Source organism: Myxine glutinosa, chromosome 8, assembly GCF_964187855.1.
Source record: "Myxine glutinosa chromosome 8, kmMyxGlut1.1, whole genome shotgun sequence".
Lineage (NCBI taxonomy): Eukaryota > Metazoa > Chordata > Myxini > Myxiniformes > Myxinidae > Myxine > Myxine glutinosa.
The window spans coordinates 162,954,329-162,981,405 of record NC_136268.1 but is presented as its reverse complement, the minus strand read 5'-3'; positions in this window follow the sequence as shown (position 1 = coordinate 162,981,405).

Sequence of the window (27,077 nt, the reverse complement as noted above, 5' to 3'; positions counted from 1 at the left end):
CTGCATATAATAATAATATAAGTTCAGTTCTATATAACAATTTCTGTTATCACCACTACCACTACAACTACCACTACTACAAGCTTTGTCTGGAATTTTGTGGACTAATAGACAAACAGACATACAGACAAGCTGGGATCAAAACATTACCTCCTTCCACCATTGAGTGTAGAGGTAAACATCATGGAAATTATATCATGCCCTAGATTTAATTCATGCTTACCCGTGTATTTGCTTCACTGGTTCACAAGGTCTTTTGCATACATGTAATTCAGACTCTCGTCTTCATTGCTGACCACACAATGTTTGCAACATATTAATGTACATTTGTGCCAAATTTGGTGCTTGTATCACAAAATGCACAATTCTTTTGAATATTTGGGCTAAGCCGCCCCACTATATCGGCCGGCCTCGAAGACCGAAATTGTGACGGTGTCACCCGAAAAATTTGAAATTACGAAATTTGAAAAAATTGGAAAAAAAAAATTACGGAATTTCAAGTGGCCCAATATCTGAAAATGTTCGCAACATATTAATGTACATTTGTGCCAAATTTGGTGCTTGTATCACAAAATGCACAACAGGTTTGCTATGCTGCTACACTAGTAATCATTTAGCCTCTTTTGTGTTCATACATTGTGCCACTCAGTGTGTGGCCTTCTCCCCTTTGGAAGACTGTTCTTCCATGAGATTTTGGATACAAATCGTGAATTATATTAAACACAAGACATAAGCAAACACAGACTCCTGTATTAAAACATACATACAACGTTGTCTCCTCTACTCCAGCTTGTCCATGACTTCACCTCCTTGTTTTCCAAAACCCATAAATCAGCTCAGAAAATAATACAAGGTATGAGAGTGTTGAAAAGCATTCACGACCTTTAACCTTTAAAATGTTGGAAAAAAATGAAAATCGGACCAGCTCTGCTATACTCAGTTCAGTTCAAAAGGTCAAATAGATGAACGATCTGAAAGTCTCTTGATTAGTTAACTATAAACTAGGAAAAAGAAAACATCTCAATCTGACTTGGCTAAAGAGATGGTGTGATTTAAATTTTCCTGCTGTTTGAAGTCAAACTACTTCCTGCTTGAAGAAAACCACATTTCAAAGTTGGCCTCCAGAGCCAGCCGCCGGCTGGGCATCCTTTGTATGACAAAGTCCTTCCTTGGCTCACCTGAGCTCCGATCCACCTACAAGGCCTTCATCTACAGCTTGACGGATTACTGCTCTCCTCTCTGGGTTGGCTCCCGCCCCATACCTTGCTAAGCTTGACACCGAGGAAACCAAGGCCTTCAACATAATCGGAGTCATTGGGCCTATCACTTTACCATCGCTGACAGGTTAATGGTGTCTCCGTCTTCTCCCGCATCCTTCCTGGTCTTGCATCCTCTGCTCTCTTTGTGTTTTGTTCCATCCCCCTACCCATCCCCACAGGTTTCAGCAGGGCCCACACGGTCCACCATCAATTACCTTCTAGTGAAACTACCTTAATTCAGGATCACTTCTCACCTCCACTCATCTGTTCCTCTTTTTGCTGCCTGTGGAACCAACCTCGACATCCTCTTCAATCTCGGTCTTCCCTCCAGGTCTTCAAAACAGCTGCTCACCACCATCTCAGATCGTCCCCAATCCAAAACCTTGATATTTTCTACACCCGTTAAATCACCCATTCCCCCATCTCCCCAATTGTTTTTTGCTTCTGTATCCATCTTGTCCACCCCTTACATTCTCCCGTACCTCTCAACGTTATCTGCATTCCTTGTGTGTCCGGCTCAGTCTATTTTCTCCTTCAACGCTGCTGTTGGCATTTTCCTATTCTCTTACTGTTGTTGTTTATTTTGTTATGTTGTATTCTGATTTGTTCCATGTCCCAGCTCTTCCAAGAGCCTGGACTCTGTATACAAATAAAGCTGATTATACTCATGACCAAAAATAAGCTGTGACAGATGTTCAGCGAGAAGTTGAGAGTCTGCTTGAAGTCAGAGTGTGATGGAACAGCCTCAAGATTTATAGTTCTGCAGATGGTGGAAAGAACAACAAATGAGTTCACATGTGCAGGAAGCCTGAATGTTGGGATTTTAACCAGGAAAGAGATACCGTGCTGATCATCCCTCAATCGTCACAGTGGCTGTTTGTCTGAAGTAATGTCCTGTGTTTCATCTTTTATTTGTCCGCAATGTGCGCATGTAATTTGTATTGCTGCTTCTCCATGAGCCATATGCCTAATAGCAACAACAAAAACTTTTGTGGCCATTGATTAGTCGCCGAGGGTTTAAAACGAGAAGGAAAATATTGAGAAAAGGAAGAGTTATGGGCAGGCTTGGCCAAGGAGGGTAATGGAGAAAGGTGAAGTTGCCGAAAGTAACGAGCCGTTTGTATGTGATATATGGCGAGTGGAGGATGATGACGCAAAGAGGGGTCAAATATTCTGACATTTTCTAAATTGTATACATTGACCACCTCTTTGGCAAGAGTTTGTGGAAAACTCCTCAATTTACAAATGATCAGAAACTGAGCTACCGGTATTGGAAAACATACAGAGAAGGAAGATATATATACAGACTTGGCAATTAATATGGAATATTTTTTTTGTGGGGGTGAACTTACTTTTCAAGATGACTTCGAACCAAAAGTTCATTGGAATTATGTTGAAATTATTCTAGATTTTGTTAATGTGACCTTTAAAAGAAACAAAAACCACATTTGACATTTCGAAGCAAATAAATAGATCCTTGAAAGTGATGTAAACTGATATAGAAATCAATTCACGGACAGTACTGTGTTAAACTTCTGTGCGTTTTCCAGAAGTATCTCTTTATTTTGCACATCAGCCAAATAATTTTTTTAACAAAAACAAAAGTTAAATTACGACTGGGATTATGGACAGTAAAATTACAGTTCAGTACTTCGTGTAACCCCCACGAGCATTCAGGAGAGCACATACACATTGAGGCATGCTGTTCACGAGATTTGCCAAGGTTTGGACAGGAATCGCTTGCCATGCAGTTACAATAGCCTGCTGCAATTCACGCACATAGGCAGGCTGCTGGTCCAAGTTATCGATTTGACGCGTTAATTCTGCCCACAAGTTCTCTATCGGATTCATATCCGGGGACATGGCAGGCCACTCCATATGCTCTACACCACGGTCAGCAAGAAAGTGTTGGATCATGCGAGCACGATGAGGCCGTGCATTGTCATCTTGGAAGACAAAGTTTCCTCGAAAGGCTGCATGAACAAATGGAAGCAATGTTTCTTCCAGAATGGCCCTGTGCTTGAACTGGTTCAGGTTTCCATTCAGAACAACCAGGTCAGTTTTGCCCCCTGCATGAAAAGCAGCCTAAACGGTCACCCCACCACCTCCAGCTTGGACTCTTGGCACTATACAATCTTCGTTGTAGGCTTCATGCACTTGTATGCGCACTCGGACGCAGCCATATTGACGATAGACCAGAAATCTAGACTTGTCACTGAAGATCACGTGATTCCAGTGTCCTAGCTGCCATTGACGGTGCTCTCTGGCCCACTACAATCGGTCCTGGCGGTGTTGTCTGGTCAGACGTGGCTTTCTCAGGGGACGCCTGGCACAATAGCATGCTTGAACCAGTCGTTGGTTGACTCGCCTTCTGAATACAGGCACATTTGTCAGTTGCTGCCACTCAGCCCGAAGCCGATTAGCTGACTTGGTTCGGCCATTGCGGACTAACCGGTGCAGCTGGCGATCATCCCTCCTTGTGGTTCTGCGGGGACATCCTGACCTCGGTATTGGAGTAGGGCACCCCTCTGAGCATTTCGTTTCAGGATCTTTGACAACTGACCTTGAGTGATGCCATACTGCCGAGCAATAGCACGCTGTTTCATGCCGGAATTTCGTAAAGCCACCACTAAATGACAAACAACATTGTCGAGTTGACGGACCATCTCCAGGGGAAGCGGCAATAACTTTTGTAGACGTGCAGCAGTTGTTTTCCACTAATACAGAACGCAACAACCCTTATATATCCGATTGTGAAGCCAATCGTCAAATGTACCTGTCCGTATATTTTGTCACGCCACCTGTGATATAATCCTGTTATTGACTTCTTGCTGCGACAGACCATCAGTGACATGGTTCTTTTAAAAAAGAAATCACCGAAGCATAAAAGAAACTCACCAGATTGATATACTGAGTTCAGAAAGTAAACCCAAGTCAAGAAAAAAAAAAAATTCCATATTAAATGCCAAGTCTGTATATATATATATATATATATAAATATATATATATTGTTACAGACACGCGGATTAAGATGTTATGATGGGCCGAGCGGAATGGCCGCCGTGTTCGCACAGTTTACCCGATTCCACCCGACGTTGACCAAATCGCACTATGCTAAATCAATGAAGGAAAGGACACAACGGGTGGGATAAATGAAACGACACAAGGGGTACAGTTCTCAAGACCTCCGGAGGAGGATATAATTGGTGGTGCAGAAAAGGGGTAGATTACAAGGTAAGAGGTAAAGCACAGAAAAGATGGGCACTTAGACACAATCTTATCTATCCCAGACAGACCACAGACAAACGGAACAAGACTGACTTACACAGGGATTGATGGCAGGGAAGGACAGGCAGTCGATAGCACAAGGTGCACCTTGGCTCAGGGACAGGATACTGCTCGGTCCAGTCCAGAGATGCGGGGAGGTATTGCAGCGCTCGGAGGTGGCGTCTCTCTTCCTTCATGTCCAGCGCGCATCTGACGTCACCTCCCTCTTCCTGCGCATGCTCAGCGGGGAGTGACACGCCCTCGGCTCGTTGGCCCCGCCCCAGATGGGATCGGTCCGCCGCTTCTATTGGGTGCGGGGGGTTACCGGGCTCCGCCCTTGACGAGGAGCTGACAGCGAGCCCCTACGTGGTAACCCCGTCAAGCACATGTTCGATGGCGGCTAACCAAGCCGGAGTGAGGACGCGCACTCCCCGCGCCGCCGCCGTTGTTGTTGCTGTTGTTGTTGTTGTTGCTGAACCGTGAGGAAAAGCTGCGGGGAGGTATTGGGAGGTCCTAAACTTCCTAACGGTGCCATACAATCACATTCTGGTGCAACGAAGAGTCAAAATTAATGGAAACGAGTCCTTAACTGACATAGACTAAGAATAACTAGCAAGATGTCCTATAGTTGTCTACGTGAGATGCGGTGGACCTGGATGCGACATTTAATGGGGGAAATAGGGGAAGGTCGGGTCTACAGAGTGTTGTTTACAGAAAATGGGACTAGGGAATGGGGGATTGGGGATAGTTGGGAAGTATGGAGGAAATAGGGGAATATTTACAAGCGGATATGGATGGAGGCCAATCTCATATCCGCAACAATATATATATATATATATATATATATATATATATATATATATATATATATATATATATACATATATATATATATATATATATATATATATATATATATATATATATATATATATATATATATATATATATAGGAATTCAGTGTAAATATTTAGTGAGCAGATTTTGCAATGGGTGCAGCTGGTAACCACGACAACCTCATTCCATTCTCCCAGCTAAGATTTCCAATCCATACTTGTACCTCCGAGGTATTGCTCGGGGGTGAAGGTGATATTATGAAAGCTCAGCTGGGAAACGGGTTTAGGCATGTTTTGGGCCTACAGCCTGACGGAACATCACCAAAGTTCTTTCCATACCATTCGACCACCTCCAGGGACCTACCCTTCTCCACATTGTTTGATGATCTATAGGTCAGTAGTTTCAGTTTGACATTTCAACATCAGTTTTACTTTGAGATAACAGTTTAGATTAATCATCGCAACTTGTGATGTCGCATCACAAGATCATTTCCTTGCAAATAGTGCACGGAAAAGGCCGTCAAACCGATTTTGGGAGGAAATATTTTGGAATTTTCTTAGGGGTCTAAAGTGTTTTTCGAGTCATAAAGGGGACTAAAGTGTTTAAAGAAGCAAGGTTCTTAAAAAGGCCTAATGGGGTCTTTAATGGGTCAAAGGGCAAAAGAGCAAAAGGGGTCAAAAGTATCCAAATGGTCTAAAATTGTTCAAAGAGTCTTAATTTGTCCAATCGTATCCCCTTCGCCCCATGATCTTTTCTACTCCCGTTAATTCACCCCAGATCCACTTTTTTGAAATTCCGACTTCTTTCCTGGAAGTCCTAGCAGTGTCCATGTGTTTTATACCTCTCCCCCCCCCCCCCCCCTCAACCCCTTTCCCGTGCCTCCTACCCCCAAGCCCTCTCTCACCCCTCATCTTTCCCTACCCTCCCCTCCCCTGTCCTGCACCCGATGCTCCCCCTCCCTCTTCCTTAAACTATGGATCTCAAACATCCGGGGCCTTCGCTCAAACCTGATTGATCTCTCCATACAGGTTGCTTCTGACAAACCAGACGTAATCTGCTTAACAGAAACTTTCCTCCTTCAAGATGTCTCTGATTCCTTAATAGCTCTTCCTGGTTACTCCCTCCTCCGGTATGATAGACCTGAGCCTCGTCCTGGTGGTGGGGTTGCTATCGTTATCAAAAACTCTCTTCCTCACTCTCCTTGCACTGCCCTCTCTCCACCTCACCCCCAGGAGTACCTCTGGCTACGGCTTCCTCTCCGCTCCCATCTTTTGTTCAAATGTGTTCTGTACGCTCCTCCAAACAATGATGACTCCATTTACATCTCACTGTCTGACAACATGGACCAACTTCCATCCACTCATCCCAACTCTCTCTTCCTCATATATGGCAACTTCACCTGTCATCATGCCAGCTTGCTGGGTGTGGGTTCCTCTCACACCTCCCATGGCACCTCAGCAAAGGCCTTCTGCGAATCGCTGGGACTGACACAATCTATCAATTTCCCGACCCGGATCTCAGTCAATGGAGTATCTACTCTTCTAGACATGGTTATGACAAACTTCCCTGCCAATGTCTGCTGTTCATCTTCTGCTCCAATCGGTTCTTCTGATCATTTCCTTGTTAAAGTGGACATCTCTCTGGCCATTTTTAGAGAGCCTCCTCAGCGCCGACGAGTCTGGCACTTCACTCAGGCCGACTGGCACGGTCTTCAAGCAGCCATAAATCATCTGGACTGGTCACCCATCCCTACTGCCTCTGACATCAACTCTTCCTGGGAATTCTTCCAAAGCAAACTGCTCTTTCTCATGCACAGATTTATCCCATCTTGTCTTCAGTTGTCATACCCTTCCTCCCATCCATAGTGCACTGAAGATTGTGGTGAGTTAGTTGCCATGAAGCAACTTCCCTTCACCTCATGGAAGGCTAATCCAACTGAAGATAATCTAATTTCCTTTCACAAAGCTCGGAACAAGTGTGTGTCTACCCTCAGGAGCGCCAGGAAGCAATATCTCTCGACGCTCAAGAGTGAACTCTCAAACCTGTCTCCCTCCTCCAAATCCTGGTGGTGCCTGGTCAAATCCGATTCTGGTTTTTGTTCCCCCTCCATCCCCTCCCTTACCTCAAACGGCTGCACAGCTTAAATCGCACATGAAAAAGCCGAATGACTCAACTCTGTGTTTGCCGCAAAATCTTGTGTCCCTTCCCCATCTCTCTCTGTACCCACCTTTCCCAGTCGAACCCAGCTGCTCCTGGACTCTGTGTCCTTCTCTCCTGACAAGCTGGGGAACTTTCTGTCAAACCTCGACTCTGATTCTGCAACTGGACCAGACAGCATCAGCCCACGTGTCCTAAAATCATGCTCTGCCGCTCTTTCTCAACCTCTCTCGGTTCTCTTCACCCTCTCTTTTGCTCAAGGTCATCTGCCATCAGCTTGGAAATCAGCCAACAATATCGCTTTGCACAAAAAATGTGCAAAAACAGATCCTTGCAACTACAGACCAATCAGCCTGCTCCCAATAATCAGCAAGGTCATGGAAACCATCATCGCTTCTGACATCAAATCTTTCCTCTTCTCCAATGGCTTGATCTCCGATCATCAATTTTGATTCAGACCAGGACATTCTACTCTGGACATGCTGCTTCTGCTGCCTCAACAATATATGAAGGTCCTCAATGCCAAACAGGAAATCAGAGCTGTCTCCCTTGATATCACGTGCCTTCGATATGGTCTGGCACCCCGCTCTGCTCACCAAACTTTCCTCCTATGGTATCCATGGAAATCTCCATGCTTGGCTTGCGGACTTCCGCTCTGGTCGTAGTCAACGTGTGGCCCTGAATGGGTTTCTCTCATCTATCCTTTCTGTTCAGGCTGAAGTTCCCCAAGGCATTGTTCTGGGCCCTGTGCTATTTCTGGTCTTCATCAATGATCTCTCCGACTCTCTGGAAAATCCTCTCTATGTCTTTGCTGATGACTCCACTCTCTGCCGCTCCATACCTCATCCCTCAGAAAGGCAGTCTACAGCCTCCTCACTCTTTGCAGACCTGGACAAACACAGACTGGTCAAACAAGTGGAACATCTCTATCAATCCTAACAAATCTCACACTCTTACTATGTCTCTCCAAAAAGGACGACTGGACAACCCTCCCATCTACTTTCTGAATAATCCTCTCCAAGAAGTTCTGGCACTCAAGCTTTTGGGTCTCACTATCTGCCATGATCTTTCCTGGGAAAACCACATTTCCAAGCTGGCCTCCAAAACCAGTCGCCGACTGGGAATCCTCCATCATGCGAAGTTCTTCCTTGGCACACCTGAGCTCCTCACCACATACAAGGCTTTCATCCGCAGCTCAATGGAATACTGTTCCCATCTCTGGGCCGTTGTGTCTGCCTCACACCTAGCTCTGCTTCACGCTGTTGAAACCAAAGCTTTCAGGATCATTGGAATCTCCCGCAATGAAGCTAACTCCGTGGGCCTTTCACTCACTCACCGCAGGCAGGTTGGTGGCATGTCTGTCTTCTACCGACTCCTCCCCGGCCTAGCTCCCCCAGCTCTGTCTGTGATGTCCCCCAAATATTCCGACAGGTCGCACAAGATCTGCCAGCAATCCTCTTATGGTTAAACTGCCAATAATCTGGGCTCTCTGCTCAGTTTCACTGTTTCATTCCTCTTTTCTCCCCCCTCTGGAACAAACTTCCCCACTCTCTTCAATCCCACTCCTCCGTCCAGGTCTTTAAAACAGCTGTTCACCACCATCTCTTATCTTCCCCCATCCAAAACCTTCATCTTTTCTACCCCCGCTAATTTCACCCCAGATCCACTTTTTTGAAATACCAACTTCTTTCCTGGAAGTCCTTGCTGTGTCCATGTGTTTTTACCTCTCCACCCCCCCCCCCTTCCCACGCCTCCTCCCCCCAAGCCCTCCCCCTCCCACAGATCTCCCGATTTTCCCGCTCTCAAATGTTGTACTTGTGTGCTTTCCTCTCTCTCCTCCATCTTGTCTCCCGCTCCCTTTATTTTATGTTTTATGTGTCAGTTTGTCTTTTTGCGATAAATGTTATCTCTTACACGAGCCTCGATGTTGTACACAAAAAGGGGGTGTAAAGGATCTGAGAGGGTATAAGGGGATCTAAGGGGTGGAAGGGTCTAAAGGGGTTGAAGGGATAGAAAGGAGTGAAGCTGTCGTAAAGACATTAACCTGGGTTCGTAATTAAATTAACTCGTAATTAAATTAACCAAATGACCTCATCACGGTATAAACTCCCGATTCAGGTACATAGTGGTTAAAAGCTGATGGTAGAAAGTTTTGTGGTGATTATCATTGGGAGCTCAAAGCAGTAAGGTCATAAACAAACAGCAAAACACCATTTCACCTTGTTGTGAGGATGAGGTGATCGTTGGAGGTTCACCTGTTGGCATGTGGCGGTTTGTAGATGGTGTCACGTGGGTCATTTTTTGTACAAACTATTTTTTCACCCTTCAGAGTTATGTTGTTAGATGAGCAGTAAAATACCCTTTAAACCTATGTATAGGTTGTCTTTGTACTATTTTCAGTTTTTGAATAATTAGTGAATTTCAAGGGGTCACGTGACTCCTTCCTTGCCGAACTTACCGGTCATGTTGACGTCTTAATTAACAGTTGTTTTTCACATGTGATAACATATTTGATGATCGGAGCTCACCATCAAACTAATTATGTCGATATCCATGTTAAAATCCGAAAAAAAAATTGTGCTTTTTATAAAGATTTGTACATTTGGATCGACCCTCGGAGATCGTGGCGACTTGGATGTTCATAAATTATATGAATTGTGAGAAAATAACTGTTTTAAAACCCCTATTTAGGTGCATCATGGGAAATAAAATGATATTGTGGCGGGCACAAGGGGCAATAATTCCGCGCACCAGTGGGTGGCGCGAGCGTCCAGGCGGGGAGCGAAAGCACATGCCCCGCCTTTCGACCGATCGGCCACGCCCGGGGACTAGGCGCGGCCTCGGCACATATATGCGGGCTCTAAGCTCGAGCCCGCCCAGTGCTGAAGTACAAGCTTTGAATAAAGACTCTTTGTTATACCAACGCGTTGTGGCCTACCTCTCTGGCAATTGAGTCGTGTGTGCACAGCACCACACTGGTGACCCCGATTGGTTCAGCCGTTGCTGACCACCGAACGCGCCATGGCCACCAACGCCGTTGCAGTCAAACTCCCGGAGTTTTTGGGAAGCGCACGCCGACGTTTGGTTTTTGCAAGCCGAAGCTCAATTCCAACTCCGAGGCATAACGGTGGACGAGACCCGGTACTACCACGTGGTCGCCGCCCTCGGGCCCGGCACTGCCGCCCGAGTCGAGTCCATCCTTCGGCGCCCGCCGGGCGACAACAAGTACGAGGCACTCAAACGTCTCCTCATCGCCACGTTCGGCCTCACGGAGATCGAACGGGCCGACCGCCTCCTGGACCTTCCCGCCCTTGGCGACACACGACCATCCGTCCAGATGGATTCCATGCTGTCCCTGCTCGGAGACCAGCCCCCGGATTTCTTATTCCGGGCGCTTTTCTTATGCCAGCTATATGCACAGGTACGCCTCGCGCTGGCCGGTTCCAAAATAAAGGAACCCCGCGCCCTGGCTGGAGAGGCCGACAAGTATTTCGTGGCCTGCGACACGCGGTCGGTGTACGGTGCTGCCATAGTGGATCCCGGCGCGGAGGCTCCAGCGCTCCCGACTTCCCTAATGGCCACTGCTACGCCCCGTCCACTACCGCCGCTGCCACCACAACTGCCGCCGCGGCCGTTACCGCCGCAAACCTGGTGCTACTACCATGCCAGGTTCGGCCGCCAGGCTAAAACGTGTCGCCCGCCGTGCTCTTTTGATGGGTTGGGAAACGACCGGTGCTCACTTGCGGCCATGAGCGTCGGCCATTCCGGCAGCCTCCTTTTCATCACGGACACCTAGTCCGGGTGCCGTTTTCTTTGCGACATAGGAGCGCAGGTAAGCGTCCTCCCCGCCTCCTCGTCCGACAAGCAAACCGCAGGCCGGGGCCCGGCTTTGCTTGCTGCCAACGGTACACCCATCCGCACATTCGGGAAGCGTTGCCTCTCACTGCGGTTCGGAAGGCAGCGCTTTCAATGGTCGTTCGTGACCGCCAACGTGCCAATGGCACTGCTCGGTGCGGACTTCCTATGTGCGAATGGGCTGTTGGTCGACGTGAAGCGCCGACGGCTCGTCCAGGCCGAAACCTTTAGCTCGCTCGCTTGTTCGCTGAGCGGCTCGTTGAGTGGCTCACTGAGCGGCTCACCGAGCGGCTTGCCAAGCGGCTTGCTGGAAGGTTCCGTCCCGGCGAGTTTAGTTTGCATGCTTCCGGCAGCGGACGACTTTACCCGCCTCCTCGCCAGTTTCCCGGCCCTCACGCGGCCCACCTTCTCAGCGGTGGCCGTTAAACACGGGGTGGAGCACCATATATCCACGGTCGGGCCGCCGGTCTATGCCTGGGCATGCAGACTCGAGCCCACGAAGCTCGCGGTGGCAAAAGCGGAGTTCGCCACGCTGGAGCGGCTGGGGATCGTACGGCGCTCCAACAGCGCTTGGGCTTCTCCTCTGCACATTGTGCCGAAGCCCGGCGGAGGATGGCGGCCGTGCGGGGACTACCGCCGGCTCAATGATGCCACCACCCCCGACCGCTACCCGGTCCCGCAAATCCAGGACTTTTCCGCCCGGTTGGCAAACACGACCGTGTTTTCCAAGGTGGACCTCATCCGGGGCTACCACCAGGTCCCCGTCCAACTGGACGATGTCCCGAAGACGGCCGTCATTACCCCTTTCGGCCTCTTCGAGTTCCTGAGAATGCCTTTCGTGTTGAAGAATGCGGCCCAGGCGTTCCAACGGCTTATGGACAGCGTCTTGTGCGACTTACCTTTCCTGTTTGTCTACCTGGATGACATCCTGGTCGCGAGCGCGTCCCGGGAGGAGCACCTGCTCCACCTCCGCATGCTCTTCGAACGCCTGGGCCAGCATGGCCTAATCATCAACCCCGCCAAGTGCCGTTTCGGCGTCGCCACCATCGACTTCTTGGGGCCCCGCATCACCAGGCACGGGGCCGTCCCTTTAGCGGCCAAGGTGGAGGCGGTCAGGGATTTCCCGCGGCCCTGCACGATCAAGGGGCTCCAGGAGTTCCTGGACATGGTAAATTTTTACCACCGCTTCGTGCCCCACGTCACCCAGCTCCTCCGCCCCTTGCACGAGGCCCTCCGGGGCAAGCCGGGCAAAGGTGACATCGCCTGGTCGGTGCCAATGACCGCGGCGTTTGTGGGCGCAAAGCTGGCCCTGGCCGACGCCACCATGCTGGCGCACCCTGCGCCCGATGCACCGATCACCCTCACCACCGACGCGTCGGACTACACGGTGGGTGCGGTGCACGAGCAGTGGGTGCGTGGTGCTTGGCAACTACTGGCGTTTTTTAGCCGGCAGCTTCGCCCGCACGAAAGCCGCTATAGCACCTTCGACCGCAAGCTGCTCGGGCTCCACCTGGCAGTCCGACACTTCCGCCATCTGCTGGAGGGCTGCCCGTTCATGGCTTTCGTCGACCACAACCCCCTTGTGTTCGTGATGGGCAAGGTCGCCGAGCCATGGTCGGCACGGCAGCAGCGTCACCTCTCTGTCGTGTCCGAGTACACGACGGACATCCGTCACGTGGCGGGTAAAGACAACCCGGTGGCGGATTGCCTTTCCCGGTCCGTCGTGATCGCGGTCCACCTCGGGGTCGACTATGCCCGGATGGCGGAGGACCAGACCGCCGACCCCGGCATCCAGGCCTTGCGGACCGCCGTCACGGGCCTCCGCGTCATTGAGGTGCCGTCGACGCCACGGGCGCGGCCCTCCTATGCGACGTCTCCCTCGGCCGGCCTCGCCCCATCGTGCCTGCTGGCTGACGGCACCCAGTTTTTGACGCCATCCACGGCTTGTCCCACCCGGGCACGAAGGGATCCCAGAAGCTCGTCGCGGCGAAGTTCGTCTGGCATGGCCTCCGGAAGGACGTCCGCGACGGGGCCAGGACGTGCCTCGCGTGCCAGCGCACAAAGGTCCACCGCCACACCCAGGCCCCGTTGGCCCCTTTGCGGTGCCCGAGCGTCGGTTCGACCACATGCACGTCGACTTGGTGGGACCTCTGCCCCCCTCGCGGGGGTTCACCCACCTCCTCACCATGGTGGACCGCACCACACGGTGGCCGGAGGCCGTCCCATTGGCGGCGACGTCTGCGGCTGATGTGGCGCAAGCCTTCATCGCCACTTGGGTTGCCCGGTTCGGTGCCCCCTCGGACATCTCGTTCGACCGCAGCCCCCAGTTCAGCTCAGAGCTCTGGGCCGCGGTGGCGCAAGGGCTCGGGGTGAAACTACACCACACCACGGCCTACCACCCCCAGGCCAATGGCCTGTGCGAGCGCTTTCATCGCTCAATGAAGGCCGTGCTCCGGGCCAGCCTCCGCGATGGCGGCTGGGTCGACAGACTCCCCTGGGTCCTGCTGGGCCTCAGGACGGCGCCCAAGGATGACCTGCACGCGTCCTCGGGCAACCACTGCGGGTACCGGGTGAATTTATCCCCGACTCCACGGCTCCTTGGTCCGTGGCGCAACAGCGCTCCGCCCTTCAGGAGACCGCCCGGAGGTTCGCCCCGGTGCCGACGGCACACCACGGTTGCCCGCCTTCCCACGTCGCCCCGGAGCTTCGCACGGCAAAGTACGTCTTCATCCGGCATGACGCCCACCGGGCACCGCTACGGCCCCCGTACGACGGGCCCTTCCGCGTGCTGGAGACCGGGGACAAATTTTTCACCATCGACATCGGCGGTGCCCCAGATCGCATCTCCGTGGACCGCCTCAAGCCGGCCCACCTCGATCCGGACCACCCCCCGCAAGCAGCTCTACCTCCGCGTTGAGGCCGCCCCCCGGCGGTCGGACCCTCGGCACCCCCCCAGCCCCGCCGTCCCGCTACCCCCCCCAGCCCTGCACCCATCGCCAGGGGGCGTTTCGGCCGGGTCATCCGGCTTCCCCGCAAACTCACCCTTCAGGTGCGCGGGAATTCTGGGGGGGCACGTGTGGTGGGCACAAGGGGCAATAATTCCGTGCACCAGTGGGTGGCGCGAGCGTCCAGGCGGGGAGCGAAAGCACATGCCCCGCCTTTCGACCGATCGGCCACGCCCGGGGACTAGGCGTGGCCTCGGCACATATATGCGGGCTCTAAGCTCGAGCCCGCCCAGTGCTGAAGTACGAGCTTTGAATAAAGACTCTTTGTTATACCAACGCGTTGTGGCCTACCTCTCTGGCAATCGAGTCGTTTGTGCACAGCACCACATTATCCTATAAAGTTTCGTGCCGATTAACCTTGGGAGTTCAGAGGAGTAGGTTCACAAAGAACCAAACATTTCGCTTTCGGAGACACAGAGAGACACACAGAGAGACAGAGACATACAGAGAGACAGAGACACACAGAGAGACAGAGACACACAGAGACACACACAGAGACACACACAGAGACACACACACACACACACACACACACACACACACACACAGAGACACACACAGAGACAGAGACACACAGAGACAGAGACACACAGAGACAGAGACACACAGAGAGACACACACACGCACGCACGCACGCACACACACACACACACACACACACACACACACACACACACACACACACACACACACACACACACACACATACACACACCATTTTGCATCCATTTATAGTATTTTATAATACCATAATCCCCGAATCTCACCCGGCACCGTGAGCCACCTGGCGAGCTCTCCATAAGCTGATTGGTAACGGAAGACATTCCCAGGACTCCTTTCTGTTTCTGATTTGCCGTTTGTGCAACGAACAAAGTTAATTTCGCTAATATTGTCACCTGTGCTCCTGTCGTATTAAACATCAATAAAAACGTGTTTTTAATTGATTCATCACGTGACAATGCTTCATTTGAGATGGAGCATTCACTTTGCGCTGTTTATCACATTGTGGATCACAATCGGTGGGGTGGGGTGGGGGCCCCGATATATTGGGGGCCCGGTGTTATCTGGGGGCCACAAAGATATTGGGGAGGGGGGGCGTGCTATCTGGGGGCCCCGATATATTGGGGAGGGGGGGCGTTCTATCTGGGGGCCCCAATATATTGGGGAAGGGGGGGAGTGCTATCTGGGGGCCCCGATATATTGGGGAATGGGGGGAGTGCTATCTGGGGGCCGCAATATATTGGGAAGGGGGGGCGTGCAATCTGTGGGCCCCAATATATTGGGGAAGGGGGGCCGTGCTATCTGGGGGCCCCGATATATTGGGGAAGGGGCATGTTATCTGGGGGCCACAAATATATTGGGGAGGGGGGGCGTGCTATCTGGGGGCCCCGATATATTGGGGAGGGCGGGCGTGCTCTCTGGGGGCCCCGATATATTGGGGAAGGGGGGCGTGCTCTCTGGGGGCCCCGATATATTGGGGAGGGGGGCGTGCTATCTGGGGGGCCCGATATATTGGGAAGGGGGGCGTGCAATCTGTGGGCCCCAATATATTGGGAAGTGGGGCGTGCTCTCTGGGGGCCCCGATATATTGGGGAAGGGGGGCGTGCTATCTGGGGGCCCCAATATATTGGGGAAGGGGACGTGCTATCTGGGGGCCCCAATATATTGGGAAGTGGGGCGTGCTCTCTGGGGGCCCCGATATATTGGGGGGAAGGGGGGCGTGCTCTCTGGGGGCCCCGATATATTGGGGGAAGGGGGGCGTGCTATCTGGGGGCCCCAATATATTGGGAATTGGGGCGTGCTCTCTGGGGGCCCCGATATATTGGGGGAAGTGGGGCGTGCTATCTGGGGGCCCCAATATATTGGGAAGTGGGGCGTGCTCTCTGGGGGCCCCGATATATTGGGGAAGGGGGGCGTGCTATCTGGGGGCCCCAATATATTGGGGAAGGGGGGCGTGCTATCTGGGGGCCCCAATATATTGGGAATTGGGGCGTGCTCTCTGGGGGCCCCGATATATTGGGGGAAGGGGGGCGTGCTCTCTGGGGGCCGCGATATATTGGGGACGGGGGGCGTGCTATCTGGGGGCCCCAATATATTGGGGAAGGGGGCGTGCTATCTGGGGGCCCCAATATATTGGGAAGTGGGGCGTGCTGTCTGGGGGCCCCGATATATTGGGGGAAGGGGGGCGTGCTCTCTGGGGGCCCCGATATATTGGGGGAAGGGGGGCGTGCTATCTGGGGGCCCCAATATATTGGGAATTGGGGCGTGCTCTCTGGGGGCCCCGATATATTGGGGGAAGGGGGGCGTGCTATCTGGGGCCCTGTGCAATGCAGGGGATACAAACCCCTAATGCCGCCACTGCCTCTATCCCTCCAAAATATTAGCCTGAGTAGAGTTTGAAGCAAAAACATGTTCACTGCTTATGGTTATTCCCTAAAATAAACAATTTCATATGTAACAATACTCCTAATGACGCAGAAAATCAGGTTTAAATTTTTTTTTAATTTTATTAAGTTCGTTTTAATTAGGGGCTCAATGCATTTGCTCATCGTACAAGACACATGGTGCATTATTTGAAAAAGGTGCAAGGGTGCCAATAGTTTTGGTCACGACAGTATACAGATACATACATAAACACACATATGTATGGATGTATATCCAACATGTCAGGATGAGATATCTGGGTTTCTGGTTTCTGTTTCCTTCAGCAGGGAATTTCTTATTCCCTCAAATGACTGGATTCACTCACTGGCTGCGTTTCCCAGATATTCCATTTGCGGCTTTTTTCCTGAAGTTAACCGCCATTTGTTCAATGCTTCTACCTGAGTGTGTTTGTGTATAATGTGAGTGCGGCATGTTTTGTGCTTCGATTCGCCATTGTGCAGATAAAAGCATTCCTTCAGGTAAGCTGCCAATGTCATCAGAGGTGCTTTATGGTACTTATACTCTGGTGTACCGTGGCCATCTTTCATGGACCGAGATGTTTTTCCATGCACGACAGCTCTGTTTGTCCCTGGAAGGTTTGCTGGTTAACCTCTCGTACCAGCCTCCAGCCATGTATCAGCTTCAGCCTGTCATTCAGAACGAGTCCAACAATAAGATGACACCTGCCTGGTACAGGAAGCATCATGTACAATGTGCATCGTGCTCAGGGTGTCTTGTGATGGGCTTTTTCTCGTCTATTGTCCACTTTGTGTTCTTCATTCGGTAATGAAACTTTCCCTGTTGTACGGAACCATTTTCATTCCTTATGACGTGTGCACTCTTCCTCACGTATCACGTGCCCATTCCCATATATCTTTGATTGCCCCTTTAGTCTTCGTCCTTCCAAAATTAGAATAAATACCTTAATATTATCTTGAATTATTACTTTGCACGTTAAAGATCAGTACGCGAGTTATCACCTTGCTCAACATATTACGACGAATACCACCTGTTCTAACCTACAGGGGGCACCGCATCATCAGCACGGCCACACCCCCAGCAATGACACAAACCAACAGCAGGTACTGGACATGAAGTGAGAGGAAATGAACCTTTATTCCTGTACATGGTACTATAAAGTACTTTAGCAGCGATTTTGTTTCATTATCGCACTTTAACGTACCCTCCATGGATTATAGTGAACATGGGTGTTTCATGTGTGGACATGCATGAGGCTGCGGTTGTGCCATGTGGAATACCCATACTCTTTGTAGCAATGACCACCACGGACTAGTTCTGGACTGAACTTTTCTTTCTCCATTTTCCAGACAATTTATTGTTTCATTATCTATAATATTATAAAACAAGAGTGTCCATCTGTCTGTCTGTCTGTCCATCCGTCCCCGGACTACTCCCTCAGTTTTGGGGCTAGGCCCGCCAAGCCTTCTGCGGAAGGTTTTGTGGTCTCAGCGGGTGCGCTAAGGTGGGTGTGAGGTTTCATACATTCCTCAATACAATATTATGATTTTGAGTTTCCACCCAAACAACGCCGCTTTTATCAATCCTAAGGTGGGTGGGAGATTTCATGAATTTCTCAATACAATTTTGATTTAAAAAATTTAAATCCATGAAAAGTGTTTCGTATCCGCCCTTTCTCGTCAGCAGATTCGTCTGTAATTGTTATCACATGACAAGAGAACAGCATTTATATTGTTCTACCTCACGGATGTTTGTAACATTTTGTTTTGAGATATTAATGGTGTCGTATTAATTACCCCCGCCAGGGAGTAATGCATTCACTCGTGTCCGTGTCCGTGTGTGTGTGTGTGTGTGTGTGTGTGTGTGTGTGTGTGTGTGTGTGTGTGTGTGTGTGTGTGTGTGTGTGTGTGTGTGTGGGTGTGTGTGTGGGTGTGTGTGTGTGTTTGTGAACAAGATATCTGGAAAAGTTCTGAACGGATTTGGATGAAAGTTGGTGGGATGATTGCCCTTGGGATAAAGAAGAATTGATTAGTTTTTGGTGAAGCTCAGGATATTATTCCCGATCCAGGAATTTTTTGAAGGATTTTTTTACCATTGGAAGATAGGGCTCATTTTTTTAAACATTCTCTTCTATATATTCTATATTTAACATTGTGATATGAAAATAGTTTTCATATTTGTTGTAAATGTAGTTTAAACTCATGGTTATGCGTTAGAGCGGTGTATTTTTTTTGGCAGCGTCGTCTTCAATGTAAAAAAATTTTATATATATTTTTTACTAATAAAGACATATTCTGTCGTTTTAAAACCACCAAAGTGTGTATTAGGTTTCGCCGTTTCATAAAATGTATCGTTTGATACGTATAATGCTTTAAAACTGTTTTTTTGTTGTTGTTGTTTTTTTTACCTCAGAAGAGATATCAACATTTAGCTCAGCGAATATCATTTGCGGTGTCAGTATTTGATGAACTTATAAAGACTTAGTTCCAGATTTGTCAATGGATGAGGTATATTAACAAACGAATAAAACAGATTTGGCAAAATTCCAACTTTTTTTTAAAAAGATCGGATATTCACCCAGGGTTGTGAGAGGCTGAAGAAGAAGAAACCTCGCATGGACTTCCCAGACCAAATAAATAATTCTGGTTCTGGCTCTGCGATTTCCAGGTTTATTACTCCCGCCAGGGATTAACGCATTCGATCGTGTCCTTCCGTGCGTGTGTGTGTTCGTCTGTTCGTGTGTTTGTGAACAAGATATCTGGAAAAGTTCTGAACGGATTTGGATGAAAGTTGTTGGGCCTTGGGATAAGGAAGAATTCATTAGTTTTTGGTGAACTCAGGATATTATTCCGGATCCCAAAAAATTTTGGGAAATTTTTTTGGGAAAGATTTTTTCTGTTTTACTGCATTAAAGCTTTTATTCTTAATCTTAGATGATGTTTTTCTCCTCTAATTCCGAGATATATCAAAATAAATTCTCTGACAGTTTGGGCCTACTTTCTTTTTGTACACCGCTCCTTTCCTATGCCACCTCCAGGCATTGCAAATCGTCATTGCCGGGCACCGAAGGGGGCTCGGCAGTGACGCACGCTGAAAGAGAGTACTCAGTTTTCACTCTGGTTTCTTGTTGTACACCGCACCTTTCCTATGCCATCTCCAGGCATTGCAAATCGTCATTGCTGGGCACCGAAGGGGGCTCGGCAGTGACGCACGCTGAAAGAGAGTACTCAGTTTTCACTCTGGTTGTTTTCTTGTTGTACACCGCACCTTTCCTATGCCATCTCCAGGCATTGCAAATCGTCATTGCTGGGCACCGAAGGGGGCTCGGCAGTGACGCACGCTGAAAGAGAGTACTCAGTTTTCACTCTGGTTGTTTTCTTGTTTTCTTTCTTTCTTGGTTGTCCGGACGATATCTCAGCCATCCTTTGAGCTAGGAAGCTGAAATTTCGGCACAGTAGTGAGCAAGTCCTTTGTCAAATACGGTATTTTTTGTTTTTTGAATAATCAATTAATTGAGGAGTTATTTAATTATTAGCGTTTAATTAAGTACTTATTTAATTAATTAAATTTCATTTATCTTCTGACCATTATTAACTCAGGCACCTTTTGAGTTAGGAAGCTGATATTTGGACATGCCAATGACCAGGTGATTTGGCTGCAAAGGATATTTTTGATTTATTAATTAATCAATTAATCGATTAATTATTTAATTATTCGATTAATGACAAAAAAATTTTTTTTTTTTAAGTTACAGATTCTGATGAAATAGTGGTAGTTTATGTGTTCTCTGACCAAATTGATTAATAATTTAATTTTTTTATGATTATTATTTATTTATTTTCATTATTAATCATTTATTTATTTTCTTTCTCATTTGGCCAATATCTCAGGCACCTTTTGAGCTGGGAAGCTAATATTTGGACATGAGTGACCAAGTGATGTGGCTATCAAGGATATTTTTGATTTATTGATTAATCATTTCATCTATTAATTATTTATTGATTAATCGATTAATTATTTATTGAGTAATCAATTAATTATTTAATTTTTTATAAATGACTTATTTAATTAAATTTCTAAAAGATACATCTTCGGATGAAGCACTAGTGCTTTAGGTATGCTATTAGCCAATTGATTATGAAAATATTTTATGATCATTTATATATTTAAATTTCACAATTAATCAATCAATTATTGTACTCCTCTCCCTCCCAATGCAGCCTTAATGAGCTGCACTGCGGTATTGCCGGGCGCCGGAGGCGCCCCGGCAATGCCGCGCTGCAGCATATTTAATTATTTGGCATGGGGCGGTGTACTTTGAATGTATTTGTACTTGTTTTCTTTCTTTCTTGGTTGTCCGGACGATATCTCAGCCATCCTTTGAGCTAGGAAGCTGAAATTTCGGCACAGTAGTGAGCAAGTCCTTTGTCAAATACGGTATTTTTTGTTTTTTGAATAATCAATTAATTGAGGAGTTATTTAATTATTAGCGTTTAATTAAGTACTTATTTAATTAATTAAATTTCATTTATCTTCTGACCATTATTAACTCAGGCACCTTTTGAGTTAGGAAGCTGATATTTGGACATGCCAATGACCAGGTGATTTGGCTGCAAAGGATATTTTTGATTTATTAATTAATCAATTAATCGATTAATTATTTAATTATTCGATTAATGACAAAAAAAATTTTTTTTTTTAAGTTACAGATTCTGATGAAATAGTGGTAGTTTATGTGTTCTCTGACCAAATTGATTAATAATTTAATTTTTTTATGATTATTATTTATTTATTTTCATTATTAATCATTTATTTATTTTCTTTCTCATTTGGCCAATATCTCAGGCACCTTTTGAGCTGGGAAGCTAATATTTGGACATGAGTGACCAAGTGATGTGGCTATCAAGGATATTTTTGATTTATTGATTAATCATTTCATCTATTAAGTATTTATTGATTAATCGATTAATTATTTATTGAGTAATCAATTAATTATTTAATTTTTTATAAATGACTTATTTAATTAAATTTCTAAAAGATACATCTTCGGATGAAGCACTACTGGTTTAGTTATGCGATTAGCCAATTGATTATGAAAATATTTTGTGATAATCTTTTATTGATTTTAATTATACAATTAATCAATCAATTAGTGTACACCTCTCCCTCCCAATGCAGCCTCAATGAGCTGCACTGCGGTATTGCCGGGCGCCGGAGGCGCCCCGGCAATGCCGCGCTGCAGCATATTTAATTATTTGGCATGGGGCGGTGTACTTTGAATGTATGTGTACTTGTTGTACACCGCACCTTTCCTATGCCATCTCCAGGCATTGCAAATCGTCATTGCTGGGCACCGAAGGGGGCTCGGCAGTGACGCACGCTGAAAGAGAGTACTCAGTTTTCACTCTGGTTGTTTTCTTGTTTTCTTTCTTTCTTGGTTGTCCGGACGATATCTCAGCCATCCTTTGAGCTAGGAAGCTGAAATTTCGGCACAGTAGTGAGCAAGTCCTTTGTCAAATACGGTATTTTTTGTTTTTTGAATAATCAATTAATTGAGGAGTTATTTAATTATTAGCGTTTAATTAAGTACTTATTTAATTAATTAAATTTCATTTATCTTCTGACCATTATTAACTCAGGCACCTTTTGAGTTAGGAAGCTGATATTTGGACATGCCAATGACCAGGTGATTTGGCTGCAAAGGATATTTTTGATTTATTAATTAATCAATTAATCGATTAATTATTTAATTATTCGATTAATGACAAAAAAATTTTTTTTTTTTAAGTTACAGATTCTGATGAAATAGTGGTAGTTTATGTGTTCTCTGACCAAATTGATTAATAATTTAATTTTTTTATGATTATTATTTATTTATTTTCATTATTAATCATTTATTTATTTTCTTTCTCATTTGGCCAATATCTCAGGCACCTTTTGAGCTGGGAAGCTAATATTTGGACATGAGTGACCAAGTGATGTGGCTATCAAGGATATTTTTGATTTATTGATTAATCATTTCATCTATTAAGTATTTATTGATTAATCGATTAATTATTTATTGAGTAATCAATTAATTATTTAATTTTTTATAAATGACTTATTTAATTAAATTTCTAAAAGATACATCTTCGGATGAAGCACTACTGGTTTAGTTATGCGATTAGCCAATTGATTATGAAAATATTTTGTGATAATCTTTTATTGATTTTAATTATACAATTAATCAATCAATTAGTGTACACCTCTCCCTCCCAATGCAGCCTCAATGAGCTGCACTGCGGTATTGCCGGGCGCCGGAGGCGCCCCGGCAATGCCGCGCTGCAGCATATTTAATTATTTGGCATGGGGCGGTGTACTTTGAATGTATGTGTACTTGTTTGTTTTCTTGTTTGTTTTCTTTCTTGTTTTCTTGGTTGTCCGGGCGATATCTCAGCCATCCTTTGAGCTAGGAAGCTGAAATTTCGGCACAGTAGTGAGCAAGTCCTTTGTCAAATACGGTATTTTTTGTTTTTTGAATAATCAATTAATTGAGGAGTTATTTAATTATTAGCGTTTAATTAAGTACTTATTTAATTAATTAAATTTCATTTCTCTTCTGACCATTATTAACTCAGGCACCTTTTGAGTTAGGAAGCTGATATTTGGACATGCCAATGACCAGGTGATTTGGCTGCAAAGGATATTTTTGATTTATTAATTAATCAATTAATCGATTAATTATTTAATTATTCGATTAATGACAAAAAAATTTTTTTTTTTAAAGTTACAGATTCTGATGAAATAGTGGTAGTTTATGTGTTCTCTGACCAAATTGATTAATAATTTAATTTTTTTATGATTATTATTTATTTATTTTCATTATTAATCATTTATTTATTTTCTTTCTCATTTGGCCAATATCTCAGGCACCTTTTGAGCTGGGAAGCTAATATTTGGACATGAGTGACCAAGTGATGTGGCTATCAAGGATATTTTTGATTTATTGATTAATCATTTCATCTATTAATTATTTATTGATTAATCGATTAATTATTTATTGAGTAATCAATTAATTATTTAATTTTTTATAAATGACTTATTTAATTAAATTTCTAAAAGATACATCTTCGGATGAAGCACTAGTGGTTTAGTTATGCGATTAGCCAATTGATTATGAAAATATTTTGTGATAATCTTTTATTGATTTTAATTATACAATTAATCAATCAATTAGTGTACACCTCTCCCTCCCAATGCAGCCTCAATGAGCTGCACTGCGGTATTGCCGGGCGCCGGAGGCGCCCCGGCAATGCCGCGCTGCAGCATATTTAATTATTTGGCATGGGGCGGTGTACTTTGAATGTATTTGTACTTGTTATTTATTGTTTTGGGGAGAGGGGATGTTAAACAAAACGTATTATTCCAACTAAACCCACGGCGGGAGTATGCGCTCTACTGAGTGGCGTTCTAGTTTGTGATTGAGATCATGTTGTTTGGAATGAAACTGTAGAGAGATTGAGTTTTAAAGGAGCATGAGGAAATGATGTGCAATTTGGAATTTTTTTGACTCCTACCCCTTTCAGTGCATGAGAGCAAAGAAAACACAACAATACAAAAACGTTCACGAAACGAGAGACTTCTGGATGCAGATGACCACATGTAATGTATTTTTAAGCAAGACTCGGCATACAAAATTTCTATACGACAGCAAATAAATTAACAAGTTATTAGAACGTGGATAATGGAGTACCAACAAGGAGAAAAAGCCATAAAATGTCATGGCGACCGTGGTTTTAGTAATTTTGCTGTACGGAGTTGAAGTCCACCAGTCGGCCATCTTTGGCTGGATTACAAGACAAAATCTTCTGCATATGTTTACTCTAGTGTGCTGTCTTTGTACTAAGTTTGAATAAAAATCAATCCATGCATGTCGAGAAATGGTTGGGGACACGTTTAAGTAACAAAATAGCCGCCAGTCCGCCATCTTGGATCTAATCTCGAAAACAAATGATGTGCATGTGTCAGCCAACATTCATGATCTGTTTGCCAAGTTTGAACGACATCAGTAAATGCATGTGTGAGAAATGGTTGAGGACGTGTTCAATATCGGGGGGGTTTTTTTTACAACTAAAATGGCCGCCAGTCGGCCATCTTTGATCGCATCGCGAAACAAAATGACGTACATATGTATACCACCATGTGTTGTCTTTGGGCCAAGTATTAACAAAATTGATCCATACATCTCCAAGATATGGTTGCGGACGAATGGACCAGACTCCAATCCATAAGTTCCCGTTTCGGACTAAGTCCAACGTGGACTAATAAACTCCACCACATTAACAAGGTGACCAATATTACCTACATTTAATAGCTCATGCATTTTAAGCACCGAGGGGTTTTCCCCACAATGGCGTTTCATACACTTCCTACGAGCTTTATTGAAGGCGAGACAGACAAGAAGATCGTTAAATTCATCACCTGAAGGCCTCGTATAATGGACACAACTGTTGAAAAGTATCTTCCGAATAATGACCATGAGAAGCAGGAAGATTTATGGTTGCCACAGCAGAATTTACTCATACACTTGGTCCTCGGTTAACGTCATAGTTAGGTTCTTGAAAACACGACGTTAAGTGAAACGACGTTAAATGATTCAATTTATTTGATAACAATTAATATAAATGGGGTTTGGTGTGGGGGGAGGGGGTTAGGGTCCTGGGCCCACATGAAATGCATCACATTGAATTAAATTCACACACTTTTTATTGTCTATGTATTCTGTATTGTACATTGTAATACTGTTATACAATAGTCTAAATAAATGTAAAATAAACAACAAACAATCACCCTTTAATACAATAAAACAATCTACTGATGGATGGTGGAGAATGGGAGGCAGGGCCGCCGATAGACAGAATGGGTCCCGGGCAATACTAAGGGTTGGGCCCCCTCCATTCGGGCCCCCTTCAAAAATAGTTTTCCCTTTTACACAACCTATATGGAGGTTTCAGTATTTTCGTTGTCAGAAACACCTGCCATGGTTAGGGGAAATTAGGGTGTTATTCACTTATTCCTATATGCGGATTCGTTTCTTAACCAACTTCATCCAGATGGGGTTTGGCCATCAGTCCTGTCATAATTTAGCTCATTACCTTAATTATCATTATGGAAATTGTTCCCACAGTCGTTTATTTTAAGAGGGCGGGTGTTACTACTCATGGCAATGCCATGCCGGGAATCACCCTGAGTGGCTTGGAGGGAGACATGGAATAAAGCTGCTCCTGGTGTTTTATCATCACAAACAATTATATGAAACAAAAAAATTTTGGAGGAATAATTACAGGCCCCTCTTAGGTCCGGGCCCGGGTTGTCACCCTCCCCCTTCCCCCCACCTCCTGCACTCCCCCCTTCCCTCCTCCTCCTTCTCCTCTTGGCACCCCTGGTGGAAGGGTGGTGAGTCACTGACATCGGGAGGGTTGTCTCCCGTGCTGTGATGTGAAGGCTCCTGTTGGTTCTTGAAATTATCGTTTTTTCTCCCTCCTGAAAAAAAACATCAATGGTTGATTGCTTCCTGTTCTGAATCTTCTTTTTATAAATCTCATCATAGCACCGAAGACTTTCAAAGACATTTCTATAACATCTTTGATAGCAAGTTAATTTAAAAAGCTGACCTGCTGAAATTAAAAAAGTTTAAAAAGCTAAACTTTTAATAGCAAGTTACAGATAAATAATCACAACGTTCTGTGAAGCCTTGATATTAGTATAGACGTTATAATGAAACAATGTTAACTGGGACGACGTTAAACGGGGACACTCTGAGGACTGGTGAGAGTTGCAGGAAATAATGTTTGAAGTAAAACTTGTTCTTAAATAAACTGAGCACAGGAGATTAGTGTTGATTTTATGAAGCCAAATCTGCACACTCATGTCAAGAATTTTGCATTTGATGCTGGCCTTAAATCATGATTTATCAAAGTTAGAGAAATCTTACCACATATTGGAAGAACCACATTTATCAACAATACTGTTCCGTTTGTGAGGGGGTAGGCAATGGATTACCTTAGGGCCAGGTAGGATTGTGTCGGGTAGTGTGCTCCGAATGTCACGACGAAGAAGAACAACCCCCTGTACCTAAGTAGTTACCCGTTAGACCGGATGTCGTGTAAAGGTGTATCTTTGTCCCCATGACGAGGGGTGGGGTTATGCTAATTAGGTATGGGTTAATGGTAAATCCCCTGGATGTAAATTGCCTCTGTGACCTTTCTCCTTTGTTCGTTATAACACACACACACCCTACATGCACTCCACACCT